General features: G+C 41.3%; 1 protein-coding gene across 1 annotated transcript in view; it reads left to right on the forward strand.

The window, feature by feature from the left end:
• Window positions 1-21,047, forward strand: part of LOC139264293 (nucleotide-binding oligomerization domain-containing protein 1-like) — a 122,437-nt gene that overhangs the window by 75,870 nt on the left and 25,520 nt on the right. The gene's annotated exons all lie outside the window — the stretch shown is intronic.

Below are 21,047 nucleotides of genomic sequence, written 5' to 3' on the forward strand. Positions count from 1 at the left end.
AGAGTCGTGTTGTGTCGAGCCATGTTGTATAGAGCCGTGTTGTGTCGAGCCTTGTTGTATAGAGCCATGTCGTGTAGAGCCATGTCGTATAGAACATGTTGTACAGAGCCGTGTTGTATAGAGTCGCGTTGTATAGAGTCGTGTTGAATAGAGCCGTGTTGTATAGAGCCGTGTTGTATAGAACATTTTGTATAGAGATGTGTTGTATAGAGCCGTGTCGTATAGAACATGTTGTATAGAGCCGTGTTGTATAGAGCCGTGTTGTATAGAGCCGTGTTGTATAGAGCCGTGTTGTATAGAACATGTTGTATAGAACATGTTGTATAGAGTCGTGTTGTATAGAGCCGTGTCGTATAGAACATGTTGTATAGAGCCATGTTGTATAGAGCCGTGTCATACAGAACATGTTGTATAGAGCCGTGTTGTATAGAACATGTTGTATAGAGCCGTGTTGTATAGAGCCGTGTTATATAGAACATGTTGTATCGAGTCGTGTTGTGTCGAGCCATGCTGTATAGAGCCATGTCATGTAGAACCATGTCGTATAGAACATGTATAGAGCCGTGTTGTATAGAGTCGTGTTGTATAGAGCCGTGTTGTATAGAACTTGTAGAGAGGTGTGTTTTATAGAGCCGTGTTGTATAGAACATGTTGTATAGAGCCGTGTTGTATAGAACCGTGTTGTATAGAGTCGTGTCGTATAGAACATGTTGTATAGAGTCGTGTTGTATGGAGCCGTGTCGTATAGGACATGTTGTATAGAGCCATTTTGTATAGAGCCGTGTCGTATAGAACATGTTGTATAGAGCCGTGTTGTATAGAACATGTTGTATAGAACATGTTGTGTAGAGCGTGTTGTATAGAACCATGTTGTATAGAGCGTGTTGTATAGAACCGTGTTGTATAGAGTCGTGTCGTATAGAACATGTTGTATAGAGCCGTGTTGTATAAGAACATGTTGTATAGAGCGTGTTGTATAGAACATATTGTATAGAGCCGTGTTGTATAGAGTCGTGTTGTATAGAGCCATGTTGTATAGAGCCGTATTGTATAGAACATGTTGTATAGAGTCGTGTTGTGTCGAGCCATGCTGTATAGAGCCATGTCGTGTAGAGCCATGTCGTATAGAACATGTTGTATAGAGTTGTGTTGTATAGAGCCGTGTTGTATGGAACATGTTGTATAGAACCATGTTGTATAGAGCGTGTTGTATAGAACATGTTGTATAGAGCCGTGTTGTATAAGAACATGTTGTATAGAACATGTTGTATAGAACATTTTGTATAGAGCCGTGTTGTATAGAACATGTTGTATAGAGCCGTGTTGTATAGAACATGTTGTATAGAGTCGTGTTGTATAGAGTCGTGTTGTATAGAGTCGTGTTGTATAGAGTCGTGTTGTATAGAGCCGTGTTGTATAGAGCCGTGTTGTTTAGAACATGTATAGAGGCGTGTTGTATAGAACATGTTGTTTAGAGCCGTGTTGTATAGAACATGTATAGAGCCGTGTTGTATAGAACATGTTGTATAGAACATGTTGTATAGAGCCGTGTTGTATAGAACATGTTGTATAGAGCCGTGTTGTATAGAACATGTTGTATAGAGTCGTGTTGTGTCGAGCCATGTTGTATAGAGCCATGTCATGTAGAGCCATGTCGTATAGAACATGTTGTATAGAGTCGTGTTGTATAGAGTCGTGTTGTATAGAGCCGTGTTGTATAGAGTCGTGTTGTATAGAGCCGTGTTGTATAGAACATGTTCTATAGAACATGTTGTATAGAGTTGTGTTGTATAGAGCCGTGTTGTATAGAACATGTAGAGAGGCGTGTTGTATAGAGCCGTGTTGTATAGAGCGTGTTGTATAGAGCCGTGTTGTATAGAACATGTTGTATAGAGCCATGTTGTATAGAACATGTTGTATAGAGCCATGTTGTATAGAGCCGTGTTGTATAGAACATGTTGTATAGAGTCGTGCTGTGTTGAGTCGTGTTGTGTTGAGCCATGTTGTATAGAGCCATGTCGTGTAGAGCCATGTCGTATAGAACATGTTGTATAGAGCCGTGTTGTATAGAGTCGTGTTGTATAGAGCCGTGTTGTATAGAACATGTTGTATAGAACATGTTGTATAGAGTTGTGTTGTATAGAGCTGTGTTGTATAGAACATGTAGAGAGGCGTGTTGTATAGAGCCGTGTTGTATAGAGCGTGTTGTATAGAGCCGTGTTGTATAGAACATGTATTGAGCCGTGTTGTATAGAACATGTATGGAGTCGTGTCGTATAGAACATGTTGTATAGAGCCGTGTTGTATAAGAACATGTTGTATAGAGCCGTGTTGTATAGAACATGTTGTATAGAGTCGTGTTGTATAGAGTCATGTTGTATAGAGTCGTGTCGTATAGAGTCGTGTCGTATAGAGCTGTGTGATATAGAGTGTGTTGTATAGAGCCGTGTTGTATAAGAACATGTTGTATAGAACATGTTGTATGGAGCCGTGTTGTATAGAGCCGTGTTGTATAGAACATGTTGTATAGAGCCGTGTTTTATAGAACCGTGATGTATAGAGTCGTGTTGTATAGAGCCATGTCGTATAGAACATGTTGTATAGAGTCGTGTCGTATAGAACATGTTGTATAGAGCTGTGTTGTATAGAACATGTAGAGAGGCGTGTTGTATAGAGCCGTGTTGTATAGAACATGTTGTATAGAGCCGTGTTGTATAGAACATGTTGTATAGAGCGTGTCGTATAGAACCGTGTTGTATAGAGCGTGTTGTACAGAACCGTGAACCGTGTTGTATAGAGTCGTGTCATATAGAACATGTTGTATAGAGCCGTGTTGTATAAGAACATGTTGTATAGAACATGTTGTATAGAGCCGTGTTGCATAAAACATGTTGTATAGAGCCGTGTTGTATAGAACATGTTGTATAGAGTTGTGTTGTATAGAGCCGTGTTGTATAGAGCCGTGTTGTTTAGAACATGTTGTATAGAGCCGTGTCGTATAGAACATGTTGTATAGAGCCTTGTCGTATAGAACATGTTGTATAGAGCCGTGTTGCATAGAACATGTTGTATAGAGCCGTGTTGTATAGAGTCGTGTTGTGTCGAGCCATGTTGTATAGAGCCGTGTTGTGTCGAGCCTTGTTGTATAGAGCCATGTCGTGTAGAGCCATGTCGTATAGAACATGTTGTACAGAGCCGTGTTGTATAGAGTCGCGTTGTATAGAGTCGTGTTGAATAGAGCCGTGTTGTATAGAGCCGTGTTGTATAGAACATGTTGTATAGAACATTTTGTCTAGAGTTGTGTTGTATAGAGCCGTGTTGTTTAGAACATGTTGTATAGAGCCGTGTCGTATAGAACATGTTGTATAGAGCCGTGTTGTATAGAGCCGTGTTGTATAGAGCCGTGTTGTATAGAGCCGTGTTGTATAGAACCGTGTTGTATAGAACATGTTGTATAGAACATGTTGTATAGAGTCGTGTTGTATAGAGCCGTGTCGTATAGAACATGTTGTATAGAGCCATGTTGTATAGAGCCGTGTCGTACAGAACATGTTGTATAGAGCCGTGTTGTATAGAACATGTTGTATAGAGCTGTGTTGTATAGAGCCGTGTTATATAGAACATGTTGTATCGAGTCGTGTTGTGTCGAGCCATGCTGTATAGAGCCATGTCATGTAGAACCATGTCGTATAGAACATGTATAGAGCCGTGTTGTATAGAGTCGTGTTGTATAGAGCCGTGTTGTATAGAACTTGTAGAGAGGTGTGTTGTATAGAGCCGTGTTGTATAGAACATGTTGTATAGAGCCGTGTTGTATAGAACCGTGTTGTATAGAGTCGTGTCGTATAGAACATGTTGTATAGAGTCGTGTTGTATGGAGCCGTGTCGTATAGGACATGTTGTATAGAGCCATGTTGTATAGAGCCCTGTCGTATAGAACATGTTGTATAGAGCCGTGTTGTATAGAACATGTTGTATAGAGTTGTGTTGTATAGAGCCGTGTTGTATAGAGCCGTGTTGTTTAGAACATGTTGTATAGAGCCGTGTCGTATAGAACATGTTGTATAGAGCCTTGTCGTATAGAACATGTTGTATAGAGCCGTGTTGCATAGAACATGTTGTATAGAGCCGTGTTGTATAGAGTCGTGTTGTGTCGAGCCATGTTGTATAGAGCCGTGTTGTGTCGAGCCTTGTTGTATAGAGCCATGTCGTGTAGAGCCATGTCGTATAGAACATGTTGTACAGAGCCGTGTTGTATAGAGTCGCGTTGTATAGAGTCGTGTTGAATAGAGCCGTGTTGTATAGAGCCGTGTTGTATAGAACATGTTGTATAGAACATTTTGTCTAGAGTTGTGTTGTATAGAGCCGTGTTGTTTAGAACATGTTGTATAGAGCCGTGTCGTATAGAACATGTTGTATAGAGCCGTGTTGTATAGAGCCGTGTTGTATAGAGCCGTGTTGTATAGAGCCGTGTTGTATAGAACCGTGTTGTATAGAACATGTTGTATAGAACATGTTGTATAGAGTCGTGTTGTATAGAGCCGTGTCGTATAGAACATGTTGTATAGAGCCATGTTGTATAGAGCCGTGTCGTACAGAACATGTTGTATAGAGCCGTGTTGTATAGAACATGTTGTATAGAGCTGTGTTGTATAGAGCCGTGTTATATAGAACATGTTGTATCGAGTCGTGTTGTGTCGAGCCATGCTGTATAGAGCCATGTCATGTAGAACCATGTCGTATAGAACATGTATAGAGCCGTGTTGTATAGAGTCGTGTTGTATAGAGCCGTGTTGTATAGAACTTGTAGAGAGGTGTGTTGTATAGAGCCGTGTTGTATAGAACATGTTGTATAGAGCCGTGTTGTATAGAACCGTGTTGTATAGAGTCGTGTCGTATAGAACATGTTGTATAGAGTCGTGTTGTATGGAGCCGTGTCGTATAGGACATGTTGTATAGAGCCATGTTGTATAGAGCCCTGTCGTATAGAACATGTTGTATAGAGCCGTGTTGTATAGAACATGTTGTATAGAACATGTTGTGTAGAGCGTGTTGTATAGAACCATGTTGTATAGAGCGTGTTGTATAGAACCGTGTTGTATAGAGTCGTGTCGTATAGAACATGTTGTATAGAGCCGTGTTGTATAAGAACATGTTGTATAGAGCGTGTTGTATAGAACATGTTGTATAGAGCCGTGTTGTATAGAACATGTTGTATAGAGTCGTGTTGTATAGAGCCGTGTTGTATAGAGCCGTGTTGTTTAGAACATGTTGTATAGAGCCGTGTCGTATAGAACATGTTGTATAGAGTCGTGTTGTATAGAGCCGTGTTGTATAGAACATGTTGTATAGAGCCGTGTTGTATAGAACATGTTGTATAGAACATGTTGTATAGAACATGTATAGAGTCGTGTTGTATAGAGCCGTGTCGTATAGAACATGTTGTATAGAACATGTTGTATAGAGGCGTGTTGTATAGAACACGTTGTATAGAGCCGTGTTGTATAGAACATGTTGTATAGAGTCGTGTTGTGTCGAGCCATGCTGTATAGAGCCATGTCGTGTAGAGCCATGTCGTATAGAACATGTTGTATAGAGTTGTGTTGTATAGAGCCGTGTTGTATGGAACATGTTGTATAGAACCATGTTGTATAGAGCGTGTTGTATAGAACATGTTGTATAGAGCCGTGTTGTATAAGAACATGTTGTATAGAACATGTTGTATAGAACATTTTGTATAGAGCCGTGTTGTATAGAACATGTTGTATAGAGCCGTGTTGTATAGAACATGTTGTATAGAGTCGTGTTGTATAGAGTCGTGTTGTTTAGAACATGTATAGAGGCATGTTGTATAGAACATGTTGTATAGAGCCGTGTTGTATAGAACATGTATAGAGCCGTGTTGTATAGAACATGTTGTATAGAACATGTTGTATAGAGCCGTGTTGTATAGAACATGTTCTATAGAACATGTTGTATAGAGTTGTGTTGTATAGAGCCGTGTTGTATAGAGCCGTGTTGTATAGAACATGTTGTATAGAGCCATGTTGTATAGAGCCGTGTTGTATAGAACATGTTGTATAGAGTCGTGCTGTGTTGAGTCGTGTTGTGTTGAGCCATGTTGTATAGAGCCATGTCGTGTAGAGCCATGTCGTATAGAACATGTCGTATAGAGCCGTGTTGTATAGAGTCGTGTTGTATAGAGCCGTGTTGTATAGAACATGTTGTATAGAACATGTTGTATAGAGTTGTGTTGTATAGAGCCGTGTTGTATAGAACATGTAGAGAGGCGTGTTGTATAGAGCCGTGTTGTATAGAGCGTGTTGTATAGAGCCGTGTTGTATAGAACATGTATTGAGCCGTGTTGTATAGAACATGTATAGAGCCGTGTTGTATGGAGTCATGTCGTATAGAACATGTTGTATAGAGCCGTGTTGTATAAGAACATGTTGTATAGAGCCGTGTTGTATAGAACATGTTGTATAGAGTCGTGTTGTATAGAGTCGTGTTGTATAGAGTCGTGTCATATAGAGTCGTGTCGTATAGAGCTGTGTCATATAGAGTGTGTTGTATAGAGCCGTGTTGTATAAGAACATGTTGTATAGAACATGTTGTATGGAGCCGTGTTGTATAGAGCCGTGTTGTATAGAACATGTTGTATAGAGCCGTGTTGTATAGAACCGTGATGTATAGAGTCGTGTTGTATAGAGCCATGTCGTATAGAACATGTTGTATAGAGTCGTGTCGTATAGAACATGTTGTATAGAGCTGTGTTGTATAGAACATGTATAGAGTCGTGTCGTATAGAACATGTTGTATAGAGCCGTGTTGTATAGAGTCGTGTTGTATAGAGCCGTGTTGTATAGAGCGTGTTGTATAGAGCCGTGTTGTATAGGGCCTTGTTGTATAGAGCCGTGTTGTTTAGAACATGTTGTATAGAGCCGTGTCGTATAGAACATGTTGTATAGAGTCGTGTTGTATAGAGCCGTGTTGTATAGAACATGTTGTATAGAGCCGTGTTGTATAGAACATGTTGTATAGAACATGTTGTATAGAGTCGTGTTGTATAGAACCGTGTCGTATAGAACATGTTGTATAGAGCCATGTTGTATAGAACATGTTGTATAGAGCCGTGTTGTATAGAACATGTTGTATAGCGCCGTGTTATATAGAACATGTTGTATAGAGTCGTGTTGTGTCGAGCCATGCTGTATAGAGCCATGTCGTGTAGAGCCATGTCGTATAGAACATGTTGTATAGAGCCGTGTTGTATAGAACATGTAGAGAGGTGTGTTGTATAGAGCCGTGTTGTATAGAACATGTTGTTTAGAACATGTTGTATAGAGCCGTGTTGTATAGAACATGTTGTATAGAGCCGTGTTGTATAGAGCCGTGTTGTATAGAGTCGTGTTGTATAGAGCCGTGTTGTATAGAACATGTTGTATAGAACATGTTGTATAGAGTTGTGTTGTATAGAGCCGTATTGTATAGAACATGTAGAGAGGCGTGTTGTATAGAGCCGTGTTGTATAGAACATGTTGTATAGAGCCGTGTTGTATAGAACATGTTGTATAGAGCGTGTCGTATAGAACCATGTTGTATAGAGCGTGTTGTACAGAACCGTGAACCGTGTTGCATAGAGTCGTGTCATATAGAACATGTTGTATAGAGCCGTGTTGTATAAGAACATGTTGTATAGAACATGTTGTATAGAGCCGTGTTGCATAGAACATGTTGTATAGAGCCGTGTTGTATAGAACATGTTGTATAGAGTTGTGTTGTATAGAGCCGTGTTGTATAGAGCCGTGTTGTTCAGAACATGTTGTATAGAGCCGTGTCGTATAGAACATGTTGTATAGAGCCGTGTCGTATAGAACATGTTGTATAGAGCCGTGTTGCATAGAACATGTTGTATAGAGCCGTGTTGTATAGAGTCGTGTTGTGTCGAGCCATGTTGTATAGAGCCGTGTTGTGTCGAGCCTTGTTGTATAGAGCCATGTCGTGTAGAGCCATGTCGTATAGAACATGTTGTACAGAGCCGTGTTGTATAGAGTCGCGTTGTATAGAGTCGTGTTGAATAGAGCCGTGTTGTATAGAGCCGTGTTGTATAGAACATGTTGTATAGAACATTTTGTATAGAGTTGTGTTGTATAGAGCCGCGTTGTTTAGAACATGTTGTATAGAGCCGTGTCGTATAGAACATGTTGTATAGAGCCGTGTTGTATAGAGCCGTGTTGTATAGAGCCGTGTTGTATAGAGCCGTGTTGTATAGAACATGTTGTATAGAACATGTTGCATAGAGTCGTGTTGTATAGAGCCGTGTCGTATAGAACATGTATAGAGCCATGTTGTATAGAGCCGTGTCGTACAGAACATGTTGTATAGAGCCGTGTTGTATAGAACATGTTGTATAGAGCCGTGTTGTATAGAGCCGTGTTATATAGAACATGTTGTATCGAGTCGTGTTGTGTCGAGCCATGCTGTATAGAGCCATGTCATGTAGAACCATGTCGTATAGAACATGTATAGAGCCGTGTTGTATAGAGTCGTGTTGTATAGAGCCGTGTTGTATAGAACTTGTCGAGAGGTGTGTTGTATAGAGCCGTGTTGTATAGAACATGTTGTATAGAGCCGTGTTGTATAGAACCGTGTTGTATAGAGTCGTGTCGTATAGAACATGTTGTATAGAGTCGTGTTGTATGGAGCCGTGTCGTATAGGACATGTTGTATAGAGCCATGTTGTATAGAGCCGTGTCGTATAGAACATGTTGTATAGAGCCGTGTTGTATAGAACATGTTGTATAGAACATGTTGTGTAGAGCGTGTTGTATAGAACCATGTTGTATAGAGCGTGTTGTATAGAACCGTGTTGTATAGAGTCGTGTCGTATAGAACATGTTGTATAGAGCCGTGTTGTATAAGAACATGTTGTATAGAGCGTGTTGTATAGAACATGTTGTATAGAGCCGTGTTGTATAGAACATGTTGTATAGAGTCGTGTTGTATAGAGCCGTGTTGTATAGAGCCGTGTTGTTTAGAACATGTTGTATAGAGCCGTGTCGTATAGAACATGTTGTATAGAGTCGTGTTGTATAGAGCCGTGTTGTATAGAACATGTTGTATAGAGCCGTGTTGTATAGAACATGTTGTATAGAACATGTTGTATAGAACATGTATAGAGTCGTGTTGTATAGAGCCGTGTCGTATAGAACATGTTGTATAGAACATGTTGTATAGAGGTGTGTTGTATAGAACACGTTGTATAGAGCCGTGTTGTATAGAACATGTTGTATAGAGTCGTGTTGTGTCGAGCCATGCTGTATAGAGCCATGTCGTGTAGAGCCATGTTGTATAGAGTTGTGTTGTATAGAGCCGTGTTGTATGGAACATGTTGTATAGAACCATGTTGTATAGAGCGTGTTGTATAGAATATGTTGTATAGAGCCGTGTTGTATAAGAACATGTTGTATAGAACATGTTGTATAGAACATTTTGTATAGAGCCGTGTTGTATAGAACATGTTGTATAGAGCTGTGTTGTATAGAACATGTTGTATAGAGTCGTGTTGTATAGAGTCGTGTTGTATAGAGTCGTGTTGTATAGAGTCGTGTTGTATAGAGCCGTGTTGTATAGAGCCGTGTTGTTTAGAACATGTATAGAGGCGTGTTGTATAGAACATGTTGTATAGAGCCGTGTTGTATAGAACATGTATAGAGCCGTGTTGTATAGAACATGTTGTATAGAACATGTTGTATAGAGCCGTGTTGTATAGAACATGTTGTATAGAGCCATGTTGTATGGAGCCGTGTTGTATAGAACATGTTGTATAGAGTCGTGTTGTGTCGAGCCATGTTGAATAGAGCCATGTCATGTAGAGCCATGTCGTATAGAACATGTTGTATAGAGTCGTGTTGTATAGAGTCGTGTTGTATAGAGCCATGTTGTATAGAGTCGTGTTGTATAGAGCCGTGTTGTATAGAACATGTTCTATAGAACATGTTGTATAGAGTTGTGTTGTATAGAGCCGTGTTGTATAGAACATGTAGAGAGGCGTGTTGTATAGAGCCGTGTTGTATAGAGCGTGTTGTATAGAGCCGTGTTCTATAGAACATGTTGTATAGAGCCGTGTTGTATAGAACATGTTGTATAGAGCCATGTTGTATAGAGCCGTGTTGTATAGAACATGTTGTATAGAGTCGTGCTGTGTTGAGTCGTGTTGTGTTGAGCCATGTTGTATAGAGCCATGTCGTGTAGAGCCATGTCGTATAGAACATGTTGTACAGAGCCGTGTTGTATAGAGTCGTGTTGTATAGAGCCGTGTTGTATAGAACATGTTGTATAGAACATGTTGTATAGAGTTGTGTTGTATAGAGCCGTGTTGTATAGAACATGTAGAGAGGCGTGTTGTATAGAGCCGTGTTGTATAGAGCGTGTTGTATAGAGCCGTGTTGTATAGAACATGTATTGAGCCGTGTTGTATAGAACATGTATAGAGCCGTGTTGTATGGAGTCGTGTCGTATAGAACATGTTGTATAGAGCCGTGTTGTATAAGAACATGTTGTATAGAGCCGTGTTGTATAGAACATGTTGTATAGAGTCGTGTTGTATAGAGTCGTGTTGTATAGAGTCGTGTCGTATAGAGTCGTGTCGTATAGAGCTGTGTCATATAGAGTGTGTTGTATAGAGCCGTGTTGTATAAGAACATGTTGTATAGAACATGTTGTATGGAGCCGTGTTGTATAGAGCCGTGTTGTATAGAACATGTTGTATAGAGCCGTGTTGTATAGAACCGTGATGTATAGAGTCGTGTTGTATAGAGCCATGTCGTATAGAACATGTATAGAGTCGTGTCGTATAGAACATGTTGTATAGAGCTGTGTTGTATAGAACATGTATAGAGTCGTGTCGTATAGAACATGTTGTATAGAGCCGTGTTGTATAGAGTCGTGTTGTATAGAGCCGTGTTGTATAGAGCGTGTTGTATAGAGCCGTGTTGTATAGGGCCTTGTTGTATAGAGCCGTGTTGTTTAGAACATGTTGTATAGAGCCGTGTCGTATAGAACATGTTGTATAGAGTCGTGTTGTATAGAGCCGTGTTGTATAGAACATGTTGTATAGAGCCGTGTTGTATAGAACATGTTGTATAGAACATGTTGTATAGAGTCGTGTTGTATAGAACCGTGTCGTATAGAACATGTTGTATAGAGCCATGTTGTATAGAACATGTTGTATAGAGCCGTGTTGTATAGAACATGTTGTATAGCGCCGTGTTATATAGAACATGTTGTATAGAGTCGTGTTGTGTCGAGCCATGCTGTATAGAGCCATGTCGTGTAGAGCCATGTCGTATAGAACATGTTGTATAGAGCCGTGTTGTATAGAACATGTAGAGAGGTGTGTTGTATAGAGCCGTGTTGTATAGAACATGTTGTTTAGAACATGTTGTATAGAGCCGTGTTGTATAGAACATGTTGTATAGAGCCGTGTTGTATAGAACATGTTGTATAGAGTCGTGTTGTGTCGAGCCATGTTGTATAGAGCCATGTTGTATAGAACATGTTGTATAGAGTTGTGTTGTATAGAGCCGTGTTGTATAGAACATGTATAGAGCCGTGTTGTATAGAGCGTGTTGTATAGAGCCGTGTTGTATAGAACATGTTGTATAGAGCCGTGTTGTATAGAACATGTTGTATCGAGCCATGTTGTATAGAGCCGTGTTGTATAGAACATGTTGTATAGAGTCGTGTTGTGTCGAGCCATGTTGTATAGAGCCATGTCGTGTGGAGCCATGTAGTATAGAACATGTTGTATAGAGTCGTGTTGTATAGAGCCGTGTTGTATAGAACATGTTGTATAGAGTTGTGTTGTATAGAGCCGTGTTGTATAGAACATGTAGAGAGGCGTGTTGTATAGAGCCGTGTTGTATAGAGCCGTGTTGTATAGAGCCGTGTTGTATAGAACATGTTGTATTGAGCCGTGTTGTATAGAACATGTATAGAGCCGTGTTGTATGGAGTCGTGTCGTATAGAACATGTTGTATAGAGCCGTGTTGTTTAAGAACATGTTGTATAGAGCCGTGTTGTATAGAACATGTTGTATAGAGTCGTGTTGTATAGAGTCGTGTCGTATAGAACATGTCGTATAGAGCTGTGTCATATAGAGTGTGTTGTATAGAGCCGTGTTGTATAAGAACATGTTGTATGGAGCTGTGTTGTATAGAGCCGTGTTGTATAGAACATGTTGTATAGAGCCGTGTTGTATAGAGTCATGTTGTATAGAACCGTGATGTATAGAGTCGTGTTGTATAGAGCCATGTCGTATAGAACATGTTGTATAGAGCCGTGTTGTATAGAGTCGTGTCGTATAGAACATGTTGTATAGAGCTGTGTTGTATAGAACATGTATAGAGTCGTGTCGTATAGAACATGTTGTATAGAGCCGTGTTGTATAGAGTCGTGTTGTGTAGAGCCGTGTTGTATAGAGCGTGTTGTATAGGGCCTTGTTGTATAGAGCCGTGTTGTTTAGAACATGTTGTATAAAGCCGTGTCGTATAGAACATGTTGTATCGAGTCGTGTTGTATAGAGCCGTGTTGTATAGAACATGTTGTATAGAGCCGTGTTGTATAGAACATGTTGTATAGAACATGTTGTATAGAACATGTTGTATAGAACCGTGTCGTATAGAACATGTTGTATAGAGCCATGTTGTATAGAACATGTTGTATAGAGTCGTGTTATGTCGAGCCATGCTGTATAGAGCCATGTCGTGTAGAGCCATGTCGTATAGAACATGTTGTATAGAGTTGTGTTGTATAGAGCCGTGTTGTATAGAACATGTAGAGAGGTGTGTTGTATAGAGCCGTGTTGTATAGAACATGTTGTATAGAGCCGTGTTGTATAGAACATGTTGTATAAGCACGTGTTGTATAGAACATGTTGTATAGAACATTTTGTATAGAGCCGTGTTGTATAGAACATGTTGTATACAGCCGTGTTGTATAGAACATGTTGTATTGAGTCGTGTTGTATAGAGTCGTGTTGTATAGAGCCGTGTTGTTTAGAACATGTATAGAGCCGTGTTGTATAGAACATGTTGTACAGAGCCGTGTTGTATAGAACATGTTGTATAGAGCCATGTTGTATAGAACATGTTGTATAGAGCCATGTTGTATGGAACATGTTGTATAGAGCCATGTTGTATAGAGCCGTGTTGTATAGAACATGTTGTATAGAGTCGTGTTGTGTCGAGCCATGTTGTATAGAGCCATGTCATGTAGAGCCATGTCGTATAGAACATGTTGTATAGAGTCGTGTTGTATAGAGTCGTGTTGTATAGAGCCGTGTTGTATAGAACATGTTGTATAGAGTTGTGTTGTATAGAGCCGTGTTGTATAGAACATGTAGAGAGGCGTGTTGTATAGAGCCGTGTTGTATAGAGCGTGTTGTATAGAGCCGTGTTGTATAGAACATGTTGTATAGAGCCGTGTTGTATAGAACATGTTGTATAGAGCCATGTTGTATAGAGCCGTGTTGTATAGAACATGTTGTATAGAGTCGTGTTGTGTTGAGCCATGTTGTATAGAGCCATGTCGTGTAGAGCCATGTAGTATAGAACATGTTGTATAGAGTCGTGTTGTATAGAGTCGTGATGTATAGAGCCGTGTTGTATAGAACATGTTGTATAGAACATGTTGTATAGAGTTGTATTGTATAGAGCCGTGTTGTATAGAACATGTAGAGAGGCGTGTTGTATAGAACATGTAGAGAGGCGTGTTGTATAGAGCCGTGTTGTATAGAGCATGTTGTATAGAGCCGTGTTGTATAGAACATGTTGTATTGAGCCGTGTTGTATAGAACATGTATAGAGCCGTGTTGTATGGAGTCGTGTCGTATAGAACATGTTGTATAGAGCCGTGTTGTTTAAGAACATGTTGTATAGAGCCGTGTTGTATAGAACATGTTGTATAGAGTCGTGTTGTATAGAGTCGTGTCGTATAGAACATGTCGTATAGAGCTGTGTCATATAGAGTGTGTTGTATAGAGCCGTGTTGTATAAGAACATGTTATATAGAACATGTTGTATGGAGCTGTGTTGTATAGAGCCGTGTTGTATAGAGTCATGTTGTATAGAACCGTGATGTATAGAGTCGTGTTGTATAGAGCCATGTCGTATAGAACATGTTGTATAGAGCCGTGTTGTATAGAGTCGTGTCGTATAGAACATGTTGTATAGAGCTGTGTTGTATAGAACATGTATAGAGTCGTGTCGTATAGAACATGTTGTATAGAGCCGTGTTGTATAGAGTCGTGTTGTGTAGAGCCGTGTTGTATAGAGCGTGTTGTACAGAGCCGTGTTGTATAGGGCCTTGTTGTATAGAGCCGTGTTGTTTAGAACATGTTGTATAAAGCCGTGTCGTATAGAACATGTATCGAGTCGTGTTGTATAGAGCCGTGTTGTATAGAACATGTTGTATAGAGCCGTGTTGTATAGAACATGTTGTATAGAACATGTTGTATAGAACATGTTGTATAGAGTCGTGTTGTATAGAACCGTGTCGTATAGAACATGTTGTATAGAACATGTTGTATAGAGTCGTGTTATGTCGAGCCATGCTGTATAGAGCCATGTCGTGTAGAGCCATGTCGTATAGAACATGTTGTATAGAGTTGTGTTGTATAGAGCCGTGTTGTATAGAACATGGAGAGAGGTGTGTTGTATAGAGCCGTGTTGTATAGAACATGTTGTATAGAGCCGTGTTGTATAGAACATGTTGTATAAGCACATGTTGTATAGAACATGTTGTATAGAACATTTTGTATAGAGCCGTGTTGTATAGAACATGTTGTATACAGCCGTGTTGTATAGAACATGTTGTATTGAGTCGTGTTGTATAGAGTCGTGTTGTATAGAGCCGTGTTGTTTAGAACATGTATAGAGCCGTGTTGTATAGAACATGTTGTACAGAGCCGTGTTGTATAGAACATGTTGTATAGAGCCATGTTGTATAGAACATGTTGTATATAGCCATGTTGTATAGAGCCGTGTTGTATAGAACATGTTGTATAGAGTCGTGTTGTGTCGAGCCATGTTGTATAGAGCCATGTCATGTAGAGCCATGTCGTATAGAACATGTTGTATAGAGTCGTGTTGTATAGAGTCGTGTTGTATAGAGCCGTGTTGTATAGAACATGTTGTATAGAGTTGTGTTGTATAGAGCCGTGTTGTATAGAACATGTAGAGAGGCGTGTTGTATAGAGCCGTGTTGTATAGAGCGTGTTGTATAGAGCCGTGTTGTATAGAACATGTTGTATAGAGCCGTGTTGTATAGAACATGTTGTATAGAGCCATGTTGTATAGAGCCGTGTTGTATAGAACATGTTGTATAGAGTCGTGTTGTGTTGAGCCATGTTGTATAGAGCCATGTCGTGTAGAGCCATGTAGTATAGAACATGTTGTATAGAGTCGTGTTGTATAGAGTCGTGATGTATAGAGCCGTGTTGTATAGAACATGTTGTATAGAACATGTTGTATAGAGTTGTATTGTATAGAGCCGTGTTGTATAGAACATGTAGAGAGGCGTGTTGTATAGAGCCTTTTTGTATAGAGCATGTTGTATAGAGCCGTGTTGTATAGAACATGTATTGAGCCGTGTTGTATAGAACATGTATAGAGCCGTGTTGTATGGAGTCGTGTCGTATAGAACATGTTTTATAGAGCCGTGTTGTTTAAGAACATGTTGTATAGAGCCGTGTTGTATAGAACATGTTGTATAGAGTCGTGTTGTATAGAGTCGTGTCGTATAGAACATGTCGTATAGAGCTGTGTCATATAGAGTGTGTTGTATAGAGCCGTGTTGTATAAGAACATGTTGTATAGAACATGTTGTATGGAGCTGTGTTGTATAGAGCCGTGTTGTATAGAACATGTTGTATAGAGCCGTGTTGTATAGAGTTATGTTGTATAAAACCGTGATGTATAGAGTCGTGTTGTATAGAGCCATGTCGTATAGAACATGTTGTGTAGAGCCGTGTTGTATAGAGTCGTGTCGTATAGAACATGTTGTATAGAGCTGTGTTGTATAGAACATGTATAGAGTCGTGTCGTATAGAACATGTTGTATAGAGCCGTGTTGTATAGAGCATGTTGTATAGAGCCGTGTTGTATAGGGCCTTGTTGTATAGAGTCGTGTTGTATAGAGCCGTGTTGTATAGGGCCTTGTTGTTTAGAGCCTTGGTTAGACCCCAGCTGGAGTACTGTATTCAGTTTTGGGCAACCCGGGAATATATTGGCCTTGGAGGGCTTGCAGAGTTGATTCACCAGTATGATACTGAGGTTTAGAAAGTTTATTTATGTGGACCGGCTGCATAAACTTGTATGCCCTTGAGTTTAGATGATTGGGGGTGGGGGAGTGATCTAATCGAGGTATTTAAAATATCTAAAGGATTTGATAGGTTAAACACAGAGAAACTATTTCCTCTGGTAGGGTAATCAAGAACGAAGGGAAGTAATTTTGAAATTTGAGCTAGGCTATTCAGGAGTGAAATCGGAAAGCACTTTTCACACAAAGGGTAGTGGAAATCTGGAACTCGCTGCCCAAAAGGCTGTGGGTGCTGGGGGTTAATTGGAGCTTTCAAGATTGAAATCGATAGATTTTGGTTAGGTATGGGTTTCAAGGGATATGGCCTGAAGGCGGGCAAACGGAGTTGGGGTATGGATCAGCCATGATCTAATTGAATGGCGGAGCAGGCTCAAGGGGCTGAATGACCCACTCCTGTTCCCATGTTCACATCGGTGTTACTAAGCCTAATTAACCAGAATCCCTGCACTGTGGGGCACTTAGTGCTTATATTCTCAGGCATGCTTCTGCATTGTCCCCGTGGGAACCGTGTATTATTTGGGTTATTTACCATTTTTTTTGCATGGTAATCAGGAAGTCAAACTAAAATGAGTCTGGTTAATCTGCATGGCTGGGAATATGTAGCCTCCTGAACAGATGCTGAGCAGCAGGGTAATGCCTGATAACTAGGACATTTTTATTTCAATGTATGTATATGATATAATATAATACATAGGAAACAGTCAAAGGGGGAAGTACCTTGCATTGAAAATGCCTATAGTACCCACTCGGTTAACATTTCCTGTGCCACTGAGGTTTAATTTGTTTATTAAAGAAGAAGTGGAGATAACTTTTCTACACACTATGGAGACCAGCCATTTTAGGTAGAAACTATTGCACTGACATTAATAAAATAAGAACTTTCATTTATATAGCGCCTTTCACAATCTCAGGATGTCCCAAAGCACTTTACAGCCAATGAAGTACTCTTAAAGTGTAATGGTAGAAACGCAGCAGCTAATTTGCACACAGCAAGGTCCCACAAGCAGAAATGAAATAATGACCAGATACTGGGCCGAAATTTGCGGTCGGCAGCGTACCGCCGGAGTACACAAAAATACAAAAGTAGCTGCTGGCTCCGGAGTCTTTGGGTCCTGGGCCTACAGTCTTAAGCCTGCGTAAAGGCCCACGTAAAGGTGGGCAGAGGAAATGTTTCAAGGACACCCTCAAAGCCTCCTTGATAAAGTGTGGCATTCCCACCGGCACCTGGGAGTCCCTGGCCCGAGACCACGTTAGGTGGCGGAAGAGCATCTGGGAGTGCGTTGAGCACCGAGAGTCTCGTCGCCGAGAGCATGCAGAAAACAAGCGCAGACAGCAGGAGGAGCATGCGGCAAACCAGACTCCCCACCCACCCTTTCCTTCAACGACTGTCTGTCCCACCTGTGACAGAGACTGTAATTCCCGTATTGAGCTGTACACTCGCCTGAGAACTCACTTTTAGAGTGGAAAAATGTCTTCCTCGATTTGGAGGGACTGCCTATGATGATGATGATGAAGTGTCAGCCGGGATTATGTGCTTGAGTCTCTGGTAATGTGACCGCATTGATGAGCAACACTTTGCTGGGAATCCTGCAATTTGCCATTCAGGGGGCTTCCTATGTAACAATTGGGTGGCTTCAGTGCTGTTAAATCCAACTGAACAGTGAGCCCAGTGTTCTCACTTGGATACTGTCCAGTGTGTTTCTGAGTCCTAGCCTGATGCGAAACTGCTGTCATTTCAGTTGAACCATTTGCTGTTGGCTTTAAGCACAGATGCAGATAGGGGTCGGAGAAAGTCAAGGCTCGAGACCAGAGAGGGGGAGAGTACGATTAACAAAGCTATTGGAATGGAAGCAGAAGGATTTGCTGAAGTAAATAGTGAGAGAGTATTATCAGAGTAAAAAAGGGGAAGAAAGAGGCCATGTGGCTGTGAGAGATAAAATGAAAACATGTTGTAGAAAGGCTGAGGAATATCCAAAAAAATAAAATGAGAAACCAGGGAAAAGAGTAAGGATCAACATTCCAAAAACAGATGATCTTATTGCTGTTTGTGGGACTTTGCTGTGTGCAAATTGTCAGCCAAATATGCCTACAATACAACTACATATGTGACTACATATCAAAAACACTTATTTGGCTGTAAAGCGCTCTGTGACATCCTGAGGAAGTGAAAGGTGCAATATAGATACAAGTTCTTTCTCTTTAAACATTGTTCACCCCGACACTCATCTCGTTTAAATGGAAAATCTAAATCACATTCCGAATGGACATGATAACCTGCAACAAATTATAGTTGTTATTCTAACCTGTGTTGGTGCTAGTGCTGTCCTTAAAAGTTTATATTAAAAAACAACTGCCTCAAAACTGCCACCAAGCTCATGGTCTACAGAGCTGAAACAATACCCACCCTCCTGTATGGCTTAGAAACCTGGACAATGTACCTCAAGTCGCTGGAGAAATATCAGCAACGATGTCTCCACAAGATCCTATAAATCCCCCGGGACGACAGGTGCACCAACATCAGCGTCCTCGTCCAGGCTAACATCCCCAGCATTGAAGCACTGACCACACTCGATCAGCTCCGCTGGGCAGGCCACATAGTTCGCATGCCAGACACGAGATTCCCAAAGCAAGCGCTCTACTTGGAACTCCTTCACGGCAAACGAGCCAAAGGTGGGCAGCAGAAACATTACAAGGTCACCCTCAAAGCCTCCCTGATAAAGTGCAACATCCCCACTGACACCTTGGTGTCCCTGGCCAAAGACCGTCCTAAGTGGAGAAAGTGCATCCGGGAGGGCGTTGAGCACCTCGAGACTCAACGCTAAGAGCGTGCAGAAATTAAGCGCAGGCAGCGGAAAGAGCGTGCGGCAAATCAGTCCCATTCACCCCTTCCCTCAACGACTATCTGTCCCACCTGTGACAGAGTCTTGGCTCTCGTATTGGACTGTTCAGCCACCAAAGAACTCACTTCAGGAGTGGAAGCAAGTCTTCCTCGATTCCGAAGGACTGCCTATGATGATGATGATATTAAAAAACACAGTAGATACATCCAAATGACTTCAAGGCTACAATCTCACCCAAGCTTCACATTACCATGATAAATCGTTCAATCTTCTGAGGGTTATGGCATTATTTCACCTAGTATGACTCCCTGACAATCACTCCTGGAAATTCTTTAATGTTTACTCAGAAGTCTTAAATCCAGTCGCACTGCAGAAATCACACCAGAGCATTAAAAGTGTATAAAAAGAGAACGAAAGCCCATCATTTTCTGCTGGTTTTTCTGATCTTGATAACCTGGCCTCTTCCCCAAAGGGAGGAGATGGGGATTCACGGGCAGTGGCTAAACTACAGTAACTTTTCTCAGGATGTGCCTGTCTAGACCACTTCTCTAATGTTGCTGCCACTTACACTGTCCACATTTATCACAGGCTTCCCCCTATATGAGGCAAATGGCACTAACCGTTTGTCATCACCGTAGGGGTCAATTTCTGGAAGTTCAGAAGATTCTTCAACAAAATTGCACCTCGTTAATCCCCTGTATTTGTGAAATCTGCTCTTTGGTTTTGGTAATTGGATTCATCAAAGGCATCAAAATAGTGCCGTAAAGAGGAAGAGAGGAAGAGAGAAATGCACAATTAAAACTGTTGTGATTTCATAGGCTGCCGTTTAATCCTTAGCGTCTAACTATTGTTCGATTTTAGCCTGTCAAAAATATGTTAGCTAGCTTCGGTCTATTCGAGCAACGAAATGAGGAGACTTACCCTATTACGGTTTAATCAGACATCATTTATAGCGGGCAAACAACATTAACACCAATGCACCTGCTATAACCGGTGGGGACTATATTTAAGTAGCGCTCTTAAAGGGACAGACTGTGTTAAACACTGCTCCTTCTTTGCAACCAAACATCATAACCATGCTCCCGACCTAAGACTTAACCCGCCACAAGAGATCAGCTAGTCTCTAAGGGGGAGAAATTCGGCTGCGTAGTACCTCCTGTTGGCGCCTGGGGAGGTGCTAATGGGATGCTAAGGGGATAGCGACTGGGCATGGCGAATGCAGCGACGCCGCGAACTTCAGTGCTGGTTTAGCGTTGGCACTAACTCTTACCACCGGCGCTAATTCTTACTGCCTGGGTCTCTAGCGCCTCGCAGATCATGACATCATAAAATGTGCAGTGCCCCGTTATCGCCCCGGATGTGAAATTGCTGTATCGCCGGTCATGACCAACGGCAGGAAGAAGAGGCGTTGTCAACTTGGCTGGCCGCTTGGGGAGCGCTAATTAAAGGGAATGGTTTTCAGGTAGGCCAATCTTTATTATTTGCACCATCATCACCTTGGCAGTCCCTCGGAGTCGAGGAAGATTTGCTTCCACTCTAAAAATGAGGCCTTAGGTGGTGAACAGTCCAATACGAGAGTCACAGTCCCTGTCACAGGTGGGACAGATACTCGTTGAGGGAAAGAGTGGGTGGGACAGGTTTGCCGCACGCCTGCGTTTGGTGCCTACTCAAAGTTTTTGATATTTATTGCTGCAAGATGTCCAAGCCCTCCACTTTGTGAGAGTGGTTGGGGCTGTAATGGCAGTCATGCAGGTCACCTTGCAACGCAGAACTGCCGACAAATAGGTTGTGTTCCAAATTGTTCAGCGCTTTTCTGCTACCACCCCG

The sequence above is a fragment of the Pristiophorus japonicus genome, chromosome 5 (genome assembly GCF_044704955.1).
Source record: "Pristiophorus japonicus isolate sPriJap1 chromosome 5, sPriJap1.hap1, whole genome shotgun sequence".
Lineage (NCBI taxonomy): Eukaryota > Metazoa > Chordata > Chondrichthyes > Pristiophoridae > Pristiophorus > Pristiophorus japonicus.